The 13,341-nt window shown below is 40.3% G+C and overlaps 1 long non-coding RNA gene across 2 annotated transcripts in view; it reads right to left on the bottom strand.

Moving 5' to 3' along the window:
• Nucleotides 1-7,551: 7,551 nt before the first annotated feature.
• Nucleotides 7,552-13,341, bottom strand: part of LOC109448662 (uncharacterized) — a 430,094-nt gene continuing 424,304 nt past the window's right edge. For both annotated transcript variants that reach the window (XR_012495024.2, XR_002137562.3), the window contains one exon: nt 7,552-8,763. This is a non-coding gene — a long non-coding RNA (uncharacterized LOC109448662). The remainder of the gene's footprint in view (nt 8,764-13,341) is intronic.

Here is a 13,341-nt window from a genome sequence, read left to right as displayed (position 1 = left end):
GGAAGAGGAAAGATTTATCTTTAGCAAAGCAGCCAATCAGCCACTTTCTGAAGAACTGGTTTGTCTGGTTATCTTTGAAGCCTAACCCTCTTTGCAGTGATGCTCTGTAATCATGACATTATGTATTTTAAAAACACAACAACATAAAACTCCCTTTGCCCACCATAAACTGGCAGTCTGAACACCTGATATCAAATAGCTCCCCTAAGAAAAGAAAAAAGTTCCTGGATTTAAAAATATTCCGAGCACTTCTGTTTATCATTTTTGGATTTCAAGGTCTTTTATCAGGCCTGAAATGTACAGGTTTACAAAATAACACACCTTATTCTAATGTCAACAAACTGCTATAAATTCCTCAATTCCAGACACAAAAAGATCCAGTCAAAAATGAAATAAAATACCATTTATTAATTTAAGCATTAGTAAACTGGTACAGGCTTAGCTAGTCAATTCAGTATTGAACTTTGGACAGCTGTTTTTGCTTGATTAAAAACTCTATTGGTTTACATTGAAATCAATTAGAATTGGATCCGAACCATTTCAAATCCAGCTTAATTAAATACTCAATGATCACTCATGTACAAAAGAAAAGTAATCTCTAGATAAAAGCAAAGCCCAAGTATTGTTGCATATCTGAGGAAATCATTATATAGGGTGAGCAAATAAGAAAGAACAAACAATAGCATATACAGCTGGAACGGCTAAATCAGTGTCCCCAATAACAAGAAGAACTTATCAGGAGTGAAAAGGCGGCACCAGCCTGTTCACCAGTACCCGTGAGCTGATATTCTCTTTCCATAGCATTGTAACCTTTCAGAGCCAGGTGCAATCATAACTGCAAACTCATTATGTAACCTATCACCTTCTAAATTTCATTGCTAGCAAGTACCCACGTTCAAAGCTATGGTTGTAATATTTTTCCTTTTTCTTTGTAAACTGACCTGGGAAAGTTTTTGACTACTGAGCTTGCTTTCAGACACCATTGTTTTAGAATGGACAAAGAGAAGTAATGTGCCATGTACCTGTGGCACCAAATCTGTTTTCGTTTTGCCAGAACTGCTAGTGAGATGGAGATCAGTCCTGTGCCTTTTCTTCTTCTTTTATAACACATTGCAGAAGTGAATTTGTCAAAACCCAGAGGTCTCTTTACTCCTCATATTCGAATTGAAGTAATAACATTTTCTGAAATGTACGTAATTTCTCCCCATCCTGAAAGTTTGCAGAAGTTTGCCCTTGCTAGATGCAGGCCAGTGAAACTCATAGGCTCAAGCCTACAGAAGCAAATTTTAATTTCTGGTTAGAGTCGATGAGAGCTGATCACTCGCATTTTTCAGATGTATAATATGACACATTTTGTTGCTGCTCACTTCTGGGAGGGTGGCAAAATTATCGTCTATTTTAAATAGAATCATATTTTATTATGATACTGACTAGCAAACATGCAGTGTTTAACTATTATATCAGGCAACTGTCTTTATTCAAATAAATGAAAAATAAAGTGAATAAATTGCAAGATTTTGTATCCCTCTGGGAAAATAAAAACACCTGTTAACAGAAGAAAAAGGCTTTGCAAAATGAATTTTGACATCTCTAATCACAGTCTTTCAATCTTTCCCTTAACTGGCACCCTTACAGGTGGGGCTGGGTACAAAAGGTACTGCAAAGAGGGGTGCCCAAAATCTGTGAGGTAGCTCTTTAATAAGAATCAATCCTTTTATGGGTTCTATGTTCATAACCCAGGGCAAGCCCTTCTTTTATCATCATTAAACCATAAATCGGTTGTAGTAGTGAGCAAAATGTGTGGGGCACTTTTAAAATAACATTACTTACAGACATGCTTTCAGGCCATCAAATTGCTACGTCTTTGTAAGATCTTAGATGCTCATCTGGTATCCTGAATTTGTGTCTAGACAGGGAATAGTAACAAAAAACAAACCAAAAGTGTTTCTGGCTGTATCTATCATTTTTCAACAGGGAAGGAATAATTTACTCTGTCTATGTTGAAGTTAGAAAGACGCTCTTTTTTCTAAAACCTCTGTTTCTGTGTCCTCTGGATTATTTGTGTTGTAGAAGTCACCAGTCAAGCAGAAGAATATGTGTGGCATTGACAGTCTACTGTATCAATCTAATAATTTGCTGAACAATATGGTTTCAAATTATTGTACCTGGAAGTTGAATCACCCCACAAATATACAAAGAATCTTTCTGAACATTGAGTATACTGCAACTCAGGTCTGTTTCATGAGGTGTTAACCTAGCACGGGGAAGCTAAGTTAGTAAAGTATTTCCATCCCACCAGACTCAAAGAATCATAGTTCAAATATTAATATCCAACACCTTACCAGCTTGTGTGCTATTTTGCCAGTTGCTTTTGTTGGCGGTTGGCCTCTCTTGTAAAAGATCAAGATTTCTACTACAACAAAATCTCTGCGTCGGTTTTAATTTTATTGCGTTTTCTTCCCGGTCTCTATATGCTATATTCTATCATTCATATCTATGGAATACCAGATGATGATGGGAGAGGGAAGATCATGTTGGAATATTTTTGAATATTTGAGGGTTAACAGAGACAGTAAACCTTAATGTATCACAAGACAGTTGAGGTAAATTTAATTGCAGAAATAATTCTAAATCAACAACAACAACAACAAAGGTGGAAGAAGAAAGAAAAGAAATAAACAAGCAGAGAGAGAGAGAAATAAAACCTTGAAATAATGAAACAATTTCTGTTATTTTATCTAATGTGTTGCCTGCTTTAAACAGATTAGTGAGTCACTGTCTTTTCATTTTGTTTTATAAGAAATTCTGTTGACTTAAAACACTACTGCCAACATAGACAGCAATACCACAAGTATAGTTCTATGACAAAAATATTTAAAGCAAAAAAAAAAAATTGTTTCAGAACCATTCATGTTATTGAAAATGCCTGAATTTTCACAGAACATTTCCAAGGACTCATGAGGGTCCAGAAGCCCATTGTTTTTCTGTGAGTTCCAGTCAGCCCTACTTTAAAAGGCAGGGGCATGCAGTCTTGGCTTAGACAGCTGATAAATGAAACCCGTGATTGTGATTATTTTCAAATCTTTCTTATATGGGTTTTCCTTTGCACAATATGTATTTGTAAAGTTATAAAACTTGCATGTGTAGTAGAAATTATATGAGTACTATGTGGTGGTGTTGTTTCCTGGACTGTGAATCTAACAATTCTATCTAATGCTTGTCCTTTTTTGTTCTTGTCGATGGGGCTTATTTTCAAGTTTGGATGCAAACCTCATAAAATGGGGATAACTGAATTAATACCCGATTTACTTGAGACAGAGTTTGTGCTCTATGAAGCAAGTATTTATGGGGAACCCTCATTCCCCTGCTGGATTGTGAGGCCGACTAAATCACAGATTGTGTCCTGCTTAGACATGCATGTCCTAGTGAACAGCAGAGTTCTTGCACATAGCAGAATGAGTGAACATTTGCAGAGTTAAAGCGGAATCTGAATTATAATGGTAGTAAGATGACAGTTGTTTGACAATTCTCTAAAACAGACAGAGCTGATAAATGGACAATTTCTAGAATCAAATGGATTAAAGAAAGTTGAGTTCATACCTTTATGTTAGCAGATCTTTAATTATTTTCACTTTGCATTTTCAAATACACGTGTAGTTGCAATATCATTGACCCCACTGATCATAGCTTTTCTGCCAACAATAATTATCATTCATTGGCTGTCAACCCTGTCCTGGGCACTATGGTAGATTGTTTGGCCCCATGTTTTCAATGAGGAGACTAAATCCAAGGAGATGTTGAATGACTGCTCACAGTGTGTGGTGGGGTAAAAAAATGCCCCCCTCCCCAATATACCATAACCTAAACTCTGGAATCTGTGAATGTTGCCTTATGTAGCAGAAAGAAAGGACAGAAAAAATTCTTTGAAGATATGATGTGATGAAGTTAAGGATCTTGAGATGGGGAAATTATTCTGGATTATCCAGACAGGCCCTAAATACACTGGCATGTATCCTTATAAAAGAGAGGCAGATGGAGATTTTTCACAAGAGGGAGAAGGAAGAGGAGGCAATGGGCAATTGAAGATGGAAGCAGAGACTGGAATGATGCAGCCACTAGCCAAGGAATTCCAACAACCACAAAAGATGTAAGAGGTAAAGGACAGATCCTCCTAGTGCCTCTGCAGAAGGCATGGTCTTACTGACATGTTGATTTTCGCGCAGTGATGCTGACTTCAGATTTCAGGCCTCCAAACCTGTGAGAAGTTAAATCTCTGTGGCTTTAAGTCACCAAGTTTGTGGTAATTTGTTACAGCAGACTTGGGAAACTAATACACAGTTACAGCACTTTGGCAGTAATAATATTAGAATTTGAACATAATAAATTAGTATTCGACTACTTGTTACAAATTACCACAAATATAGCAGCTTAAAACAACACTCATTTATTATCTCAGGGCTCTGCAAGTCAGATGTTCAGGTGGGTTCAACTGGGATATTTTGCTTAGGACCTCACCTGGCTTAAATAACATGTTAGCCCTACTGGAATCTTACCTAGAGGCTCTGGGAAGAATCACCTGGATAGGTATGGCCTACCATTTTAATCTCCCCATTTTAAGGCCACCTCATTAGTAATCCTACTTACATCTGCAAAATCCCTTTTGCCATGTAATATAATCACCGGGGGCAGAGGTCATGGATGCTTACTCTCTTAGTTCTCTTTTTTTTTTTTTTTTTTTAAGATTTTTATTGGGGAAGGAGAACAGGACTTTATTGGGGAACAGTGTGTACTTCCAGGACTTTTTTTTTTTTTCCAAGTCAAGTTGTTGTCCTTTCAGTCTTAGTTGTGGAAGGCGCAGCTCAGCTCCAGGTCCAGTTGCCGTTGCTAGTTGCAGGGGGTGCAGCCCACCATCCCTTACGGGAGTCCAACTGGCAACCTTGTGGTTGAGAGCCCGCGCTCCAACCAATTGAGCCATCCAGGAGGCAGCTCAGCTCAAGGTGCCGTGTTCAATCTTAGTTGTGGGGGGCGGAGCCCACCATCCCTTGGGGGACTCGAGGAATTGAACTGGCAATCTTGTGGTTGAGAGCCCACTGGCCCATGTGGGAATCCAACCGGCAGCCTTCGGAGTTAGGAGCACGAAACTCTAACCGCCTGAGCCACCTGGCCAGCCCCGACTGTCTTAGTTCTTGTGACTCTAAAGCCCCTGCTCTTTTATCTACTATACCACACTCACTGCCTTCCACTCCAGAGGTCTTGAGAAAACACCCACAAAAGCTCAGTAATGAACAGGCTTGTGTGAGGAGCTTATTCTTGGAGCCAAAATTCCTTTGCACCTGTTTCCATGTACAATAGGGGCGGTAACTTGCAGCACTATTTCATGCCTTCCAGGAAACCTTTCCCATTTTCCTAACTAAAAGTCCACATAAGCAATAGGATGACTCCCAGAGGAACACCCAGGAGGAGAGTCGTAGGGGTGGGAGACAGAATTGCAAGAGGCAGCTGAACATTCGCCCAGAAACCTACACAAGATAGATAAATGACCCCCAGATAATACCCTAGCCAGATTCCTCCATCTCCTTTACCCATTATGTGTGCTCCACCTTCTGTATACAGTGGTACCTCAGTTTTCGAATGTAATCCACGAGCTCTGAAACATTCGAAAACAGCCGACAGCTAGGCCTCAGGATCTTGCATTCAGGGGAAGCCGTGTGACATATTCGACTTCTGAGTCGTGTTCAAAAACCGAAGCCTTTACTTACAGTTTACGGCATTCATAAAACAAAATGTTCGTCAACAGAGATGTTCTAAAACCGAGGTACTACTGTTTTTTCATGCTAACATCTCTCAGAGGATTGCCCTGGGTTACTGGAGCCACTTTGCTCTGGTGGGGATATGGCTAGAAATGCCTAGGAGTTTATGTCTCTCTGGGGTGACTCATAGACTGTCTGCTGAAGTGATACAAAGCCCAGTTGCCTTTAGACATGACAAACTGACTTGCAATTTATGCTATACAGCTTTTTCTGGAATCTGGCTGAGCCTGGAATTTCATCTGATAATGCCTCTTTTCTTAGTTCTTCTCCTTCCCTATTCTGGAGTCCATTAACAGGTTCTCTCGGGAGCACAGCCTTAATAAATCACTTGCACTTGAATCCTTGGCTCGGGTTTTCCATTCGGAATGACCTGACCTAAGATGCAGAATACATTTGGGGCACTTTTCTGGAGCCAGAAGCATTATGGACTGGCCACTGTAAAAATCTCTACCTGGCAGGAATGGAAATTATCCAAGTTGTTTTGTGCAGCTAGTGAACACAGCCTGGTCATTACCTGGCAGCAGGGGTCTCTACTGTCAACCAGATGCCTCTCCTGAGAGTGAGAATCTATACTCAACACAGAGGCTATTTGGGCTTTCTTAGCAAGTCGTATTGAAGAGCTCACCTTGAATAGTGGAACAGAAAGACTTTCACAGCACCTCTGGAAGAAAACCTTTGTCCTTGATTGGCCACTTTTTGAAACTCATTGCCTAAAACTGCATATAGCTTTCTTCTGGCTCAGACTTGCTATTTCCCAGTGTGTATACATGTAGTGAATGATTAATTTTAAGTGCCCATGAAAGCTACAGTGGTAAGTACGTAAATTCAAGGCTGAATGAGTTTGCAAAAAGTGCTTTAAACATTATCCTAGTTATTTCAAATCTGCAATTGATTGGTGAATGTGAGTATAAAATACAAAATGATGATCTACAGATGGTCTACGGAGTACTCTTTTTTTTAATTAAAATTTATTGGGGTGACAATTGTTAGTAAAATTACACAGGTTTCAAGTGTACAATTCTGTAATACAGCATCTATATATCATGTTGTGTGTTCACCACCCAAAGTCAGTTCTCCTTCCACTACCATATATTTGATCCCTTTTGCCCTCAATACTGCGTATTCTGAACTGCACATTCAGGGTCCCATGAATGGTGCTACAAGCAGAATCAAGATTCAAGTTGAGGGCTAGTATAAAAGAAGAGAGCAGAACATAAAAAAATTGTGCCAGTGTTGCTCAGTAGAAATTATGGCGAACTTGTGGTTACCCAAAGATGGGGCTGGACTCCCCAGTTATATTTGGTGAGGGTTCTGAAATTTCCACTATGGCACCATAATGTTTCTTGAATTAAAAACAAAAAGAAAAAGCTCTTACATGCAAAAGAGATTTTGCAGATGTGATTAAGTTTACTAATCAGTTGACCTTAAATTAGGGAGTTTACCCTAGTAGAACTAATCTAATTATATGACCCCTTTCATAAAGTTCCAGATATCTAGAGCATGTTCTCCTAGGAATCATCATCATACAGCAATTCTTGAGCACAAGGAAGTCGGTCTACAGCTTCTAAGGCCATTCTTTGTGACCATCTCATTTCCAGAATGAGTTTATTACCTGAAGAGTACCATTTTATCTAATTAATCATTGTCTTGCCAAAAGTAGTGTTACCAGAGAGTGGGCCCTTCTCAGCGCGGTGTCCAGGTTCTTGGTGTCTCAAGCAAAGAATTGAATGAGATACCGAGGTAAAGTAGTGAAAAAGCAGTTTATTAGAAGAAAAAGTACACTTTCAAGAAATAGAAGCAGGCCCGAGTGTGGAGACAGAGTCCCAGAGAGCAGTTTCCAGGCTCTCGGTCTCACATGGAAAGGTGCTGGCTCGGGTACTAGATAGCCATCAGCTGTAACTGGTTGGCCATCAGCTGTTACTGGTTAGCCATTAGCCACTTATATAAGTGCTGTGGCTAGCTTGGTTGGTTGATTGGCAGAGAAGCTGACGGCAGGCTGTGGATCGTGTGGCTCCTGCTTCCTGGGTCTCCAGCCCAGCCACCAGCAAGAATATAGAGGTAGGACTCCTCTTATCTGTGGCTCCATTGGTGTTCTTTTTTGGCCTTACCATATCCTACATTCTTGTGTGAGAAACAGAAGCTGAGACCCTGCATGACACTGAGCAGAAAGTAGTGGCTCAAGGTGGCATTACTAGGAGAAAAAGTACACTCCAGGGGGTTTAGAGCGGGCCCCTGACCAGAAGCAAGGCTCAAAAGGCTTGGACTGGCAAGGACTTGGAGTTTTTATCTTTTTTTTTCTCTAGAATGGGCTGTTCCTTTCCGGGCATGGGGCCACTTGATTGACACCTGTGATTGATGAGAGGCGATTACCTCACTTTTTTAAACTGAGTATGTTTCTTCCCAGAATTCAGTCTGTTATAATAATATTAATGAACTTCCGGGCATATGCATGATATTATAATGATAGTATAATGTGGCCCAGCTGAAATGAATGTCATTGTGGCCTTTACTGCGCAGGTGTGAGTGACTGGTCTAATCCAGTTGGGTATTTTGTACGCATTTGTTTCCTCATAGAGGTAGATAATTACAGTGAGAAGGGGAAGTTTTGGGCACAGAGTGGAGGTCTTTTGGGCAGTCGCATTCTGTGGTTGTGCAGGAATGCAGAGACCCGATGTCTGTCTCTAACTGCCTGCCTTGTTCTCCCCCTTGAGAGACATGATCCTCATAAAAATCTCATGGGAAGTTGAGGGATAGGGGGTCTTTTCTTCTGTATCTGCTTCCTGCTGGGCTGAGGCATAGAGTTGTCCCTACCTATTGGGGGATTCACGGAGCTCTCACCCTGTCTGATCTCAGATGAGAGGAAGGGGTCTCGAGATTCGCCTGGAAGAACGCGTTGGCTTCTTTGGTTGCGACTGGCAATCTTCATGGGGTATTATCTGTATCCTCAAGGCTCCTAAATGAGGAAAAATAGATTTTGGTTAAACAGAGTTAAAAGTGTTGGCCTAAGAAGCAGGACCCAAAGCTGATCCAAGGTGGCTGTGTGATAGAGATTCTGCTTAGCTTCATGGAGCCTGTGGTCTTCTCCTCTGGTTATTCAGGTGGTGGTGTTCCCCCAGGAGCAGGGCCTTGAATGGCCTCAGGCAGGGGGCAGGGGCCTCCCAATGATTCAGGCTAGGAAGAAGCTGATTTGAAAGGTGATTAAGATCAGGAACTAGGAAGCTAAGAAACTGGGGGAAAGAAAACTTAAGGGAAACTTAAAATCCCTATAGGAAAGAAAACTTAAAAGTTTTTTGGTGGGGGAAGGGAGGCTACTCCCTTGGCCCATATCAGTAGGTTATCATTGTATAGTTGCAAAATGAATGAGTGAGCTACACAGTTAACCACTTTTCCAAGAATTTCTTTTTCACAAAACTCCACCCCCTGAAGTGTGCTGAGGAAAGCCAATTAAGCACAAACGATGGGCAAAAAGAAAAGCTAACTATTTAGGAAATATCTGAAAATATCAAGCTCTAGTTTATGAATGTCCCAGTTCACTGCCTGAGAACCTCTCCTGCGTGGGAGTGGGGGAATAAGAGTGTGAATTAGGAGCCGGATGTCTGGGCAGCGACCCCTGGCTGGCTTGCCAAAAGATGTTACAGGAGAGTGGGCCCTTCTAAGCGCGATATCCAGGTTCTTGGCCTCTCGAGCAAAGAATTGAACGAGATACCGGGTTAAAGGAGTGAAAAAGCAGTTTATTACAAAAAAAGTACACTTCAAAGGGCTAAAAGTGGGCCTGAGCAGAATGCAGTGGCTCAAGGCCAGGATTAGAAGAGAAAGTACACTCCAAAGGGTTTGGGGGGAGGGGGCGGCAAGGGCAAGGCTCAAGAGGAGGGTGCAGGGGCTTGCAGGAGCCTGGGGGTGTTATCTGGGATGGGCTGCTCAGCTCCAGGCCTGGGACTACTCCATTGACACCTGTGATTGACAAGAGGCTATTACCTTATCTCTTCAGACTGCGCATGTTCTCAGCAGTTTGAAATTGTTAACTACAAGCTGATTGGTCCGTCCGCCCACCTGAGCTGATAGTTTGGCAGGCTCTGTAGCTTGAATGGCTTTGTTACAAGCTGAATGGCCCTCCCCCCCCTACACCTGAGTTTTGGCAGGCTGGTCCTGCAGCTTGAATCCATTAGTTAGCTATTAATGTTATTTCCTCTGGCTTTGTTATGGTCTCCGCCTTAATGCCCTCTACCGCAGCCATTTTCCTGACTGCCTATAATTTTTCTATCTCAAGAGTACTGGCATCTTTTCATTTTCTAGAAACTTTGGAAGGCCCTGAAATGTGCCACGCTACTCTAATTGGTAAAAAATATTTACCAATTTTTGATGCCACAACTGCCAGTAAAACACATGGATCTGCAAAACAATAATAAAAAGAAAAGTCTTTTTGGGAATCAATGAAGTAAATCATAACAAAATTACCAGAACTATAGTGTGTGAATTACTAAATACTGTCGAGTAACTTCTGGCTAAATAAATCTTCCAAGCATTTATCATTATAAGATTCACATTTTCTGTACTAGGTCATCATTTGAACACTAACCATCCCTATGTAAAGAAAACTATGAGAGTTTGAAGTTTACAATTTGATTTTAATTAACAAACCTGACAATGAATGTGATTTAAAGGAATGATCTCTGAGTAGGAGTCAATAGTAAGATCTAGACCTGCCTGGCCATTTACTCACCACTCAGCCTTAAGTGAGTTATTTTTAATATTTTTTTCAATTTCTTCATATTAAAATTAATCTAATATGTTGGCATAGCTTTAAGGAACCTTTGCTCTATATAATTTGGACTTTTATTTTTCCTCAAAGTGGAAAACTGGCAACTCAAATTAATTGAAAATGGCTTGTTTGTCATACCTTAAACCTATATCCACTCTCTTGTGGTAAACACACAGATGTGGCCAACTCTGCAATAAAAACAATGCTGTAATAAACATCTTCACAAATGCCCCTGTGGTTATTTGCTTGCAGTATAAGCCCAGGAGCATACTTACTGGATTATATTATATCTGTACATTTAATTTGACTAAATACTGCCAGATTATACTCCAGAGTGGCTGTGCCAGCCTACAGACTGAGAGTCCTGGATTCCTATATCCCCAGTAGTGCTTAACACTATCCAGCTTTCTAATTTTTGCCAGTAAAAGATACATATTTAATTTCCATTTTTTTTCTGATTACTAATGAGATGAGCATCTTTTATATCCTTTTACCCATTTAGGTTTCTTCTTTCTTAAGTTGTCTATTTATCATCCTGTGCCATCTTTCTTTTGGTGATTTTTAGATTCTCTGTATAATCTTCTAGATAGTATTTGCTGGACTGTTTTTAAAAGTGCAATTTGGGTCCTTTTTGTAATGTGTTTGTTAATTTTGTTCAAGGTGTTTTCTGCTGAATAACTCTTTATTTTAATGTATATAATTAATATAACCTTTTTTTTAAATATCTATTTTTGTCTTAAGGTATGTGGTTTTAAAGTTTTATTTAAGAAGTCCTCTCATATTCTTACAAAACAGATGTATTCCTCCATAATTCTTCTATTACCTTTATAGATTTGTCTTTCATATATCATCTTGAATCCCTTATCTATATAAGCTACATCTAATGTGTAATAAACTATATTTTATACAGGTTTATATAGACTGTGATATAGTAATTGTTGCAAATAGATGTCATATACATTTATTATTTGTATTAGTAAAAAATTTTTGTACAATACTGCAGCAGTTTTGTAGTATTTCGGCAGTATAACAGCCTATGATATTTAATAATATAACTTTTGTCTCATAATGCTCTTATTTTCTCTTTTTCCCTATCCCTGCTCCATTACTATGCCCAAAAAGTCAGTCAGCCCTTAGGAATATGAAAGAATCCCACAGGCGCTCTAGTGGTAGCCTTGTCTGTCTAGTGCCTAGAACACTGCAAAGATTCTTGACCTGCCATTTTGAGGACCCTACCCAGCAGCTCACTCTTCTACTCTATCCCGCTTTCTCTTCTGCTTTGTCTTTCCCCCAGCCCGTTTACAGTCTTCAAGTTGCCATCAATTTATGTAGAGGTTGTTGAGGGATATCTTTTCACACACCTACTTATTCTCTTAATGCTTTTACTTCGCATGCCTTGCATACTTGCATATCTTTTATTTTGCATACTTTTGCAAAGCATAAAATTTGTGTCACATATCTGTAAAGGATGGACTTTTGAAATTTGATAAGCCCAAGATCTTACAAACTAAAATTTAAGTTTTCTGAAACTGGAAAGCCAAATAAAGATGATTTCTCTCAGGTAGCAACCATTTCTCACAAAAGTCAGTATCTCTGAGTGAATGGTGAAGAGGTAGGGTCAGAAAGAATACCTTTGTCGATGTAAGAAATGACATATGCAGGGGAGCAAGATCTCAAATGCTCCCTGACATATCGGTTTGGCTCACACAAACTCTTACAAAATTCTCTAAGTTTGGATATTTCTTACGTCAACATTTACTTAACATAGTTAGCAGTATAAATTTTTGGGGTAGTCTTAGAAGATTACAGGGGCTCTCTTGAGGGTGTCTTTAGAAGGAGTATGAAAGAGCGGGCAGGCTTTAGAAGCAGGGTTCTGAAAGGGGATTTCAAAGGTGTGTTAATCTAGATGCACAGTGGACAGGGTTTGGTTAAGGCAAAGGTAAGCCTTTTAATAGGGCCATGACTACCCCCCCATGACTTGCCCAGTTGGGAATTTATGATCATACTGAAGTAGGGATATTTTTCTGTGAGTCCCCAAACGATGTAAACGATATTGGATCTGTCGACAGTTGCTGAGTGCGGGCCCGGATTGTGTCTTGGATTGTGTCTCGTGAAGCCAAAGAATAGAAACATGGACCAGGGAAAGGCAAAGAGTTGTAAAGTAAGATAGTTTATTACAGGCAGGAGAAGAGGTTGCAGCTCCCGAGAGGGAGGGGGTCACAATTGGGGGTACACAGTGACTGAAGCAAAAGCTCTTACTTTTATATCTTCCCTTGCCAGTTTGGAGAAGGGGGCTGGATGCTTCTAATTGAATTCCTCATCAGGTTTGTCCTGTTTGCTCATCCTGAAGGGATTGACAAAATAACCCATTCCTATCTATCAGATCTGCTCCTTTGGCCAGAAGGGATTTCAGATTATCTGTTAATCTCAAGGCCCATTCTCATCTCTCTGTCCTGGAGTGAAGGAGACATTCCAGGACCTGGAGTTTCAGGATATGGCTGGGGCTTTTTTTTGTTTATTTCAGCAGAGACCCCTCCCCCCCTTGCTCCCACCCCGTCTACCTAGCAATCTGTACTAACCTATCTCACTATCACCCTGTGAGGTACTTTCTGTAGAAACCATTGTTTTGTTCACTCCAGGAACAAAACTCAGCTTGATTGATAGATTAAAATATATGCTACTGAATGCGGCTCCCAGGAAGACAGCTAAAATAGGTTAATCAGGATTAGAGGGCAATGGGCTTCACACCCAGGTTAAGGCAAATGAGGGTAG

The sequence above is a fragment of the Rhinolophus sinicus genome, chromosome 3 (assembly GCF_057876585.1).
Source record: "Rhinolophus sinicus isolate RSI-liver-muscle chromosome 3, RSI-T2T, whole genome shotgun sequence".
NCBI lineage: Eukaryota > Metazoa > Chordata > Mammalia > Chiroptera > Rhinolophidae > Rhinolophus > Rhinolophus sinicus.
The sequence above is the reverse complement of the archived record's forward strand: the minus strand, read 5'-3'. Positions and strand labels throughout refer to the sequence as shown.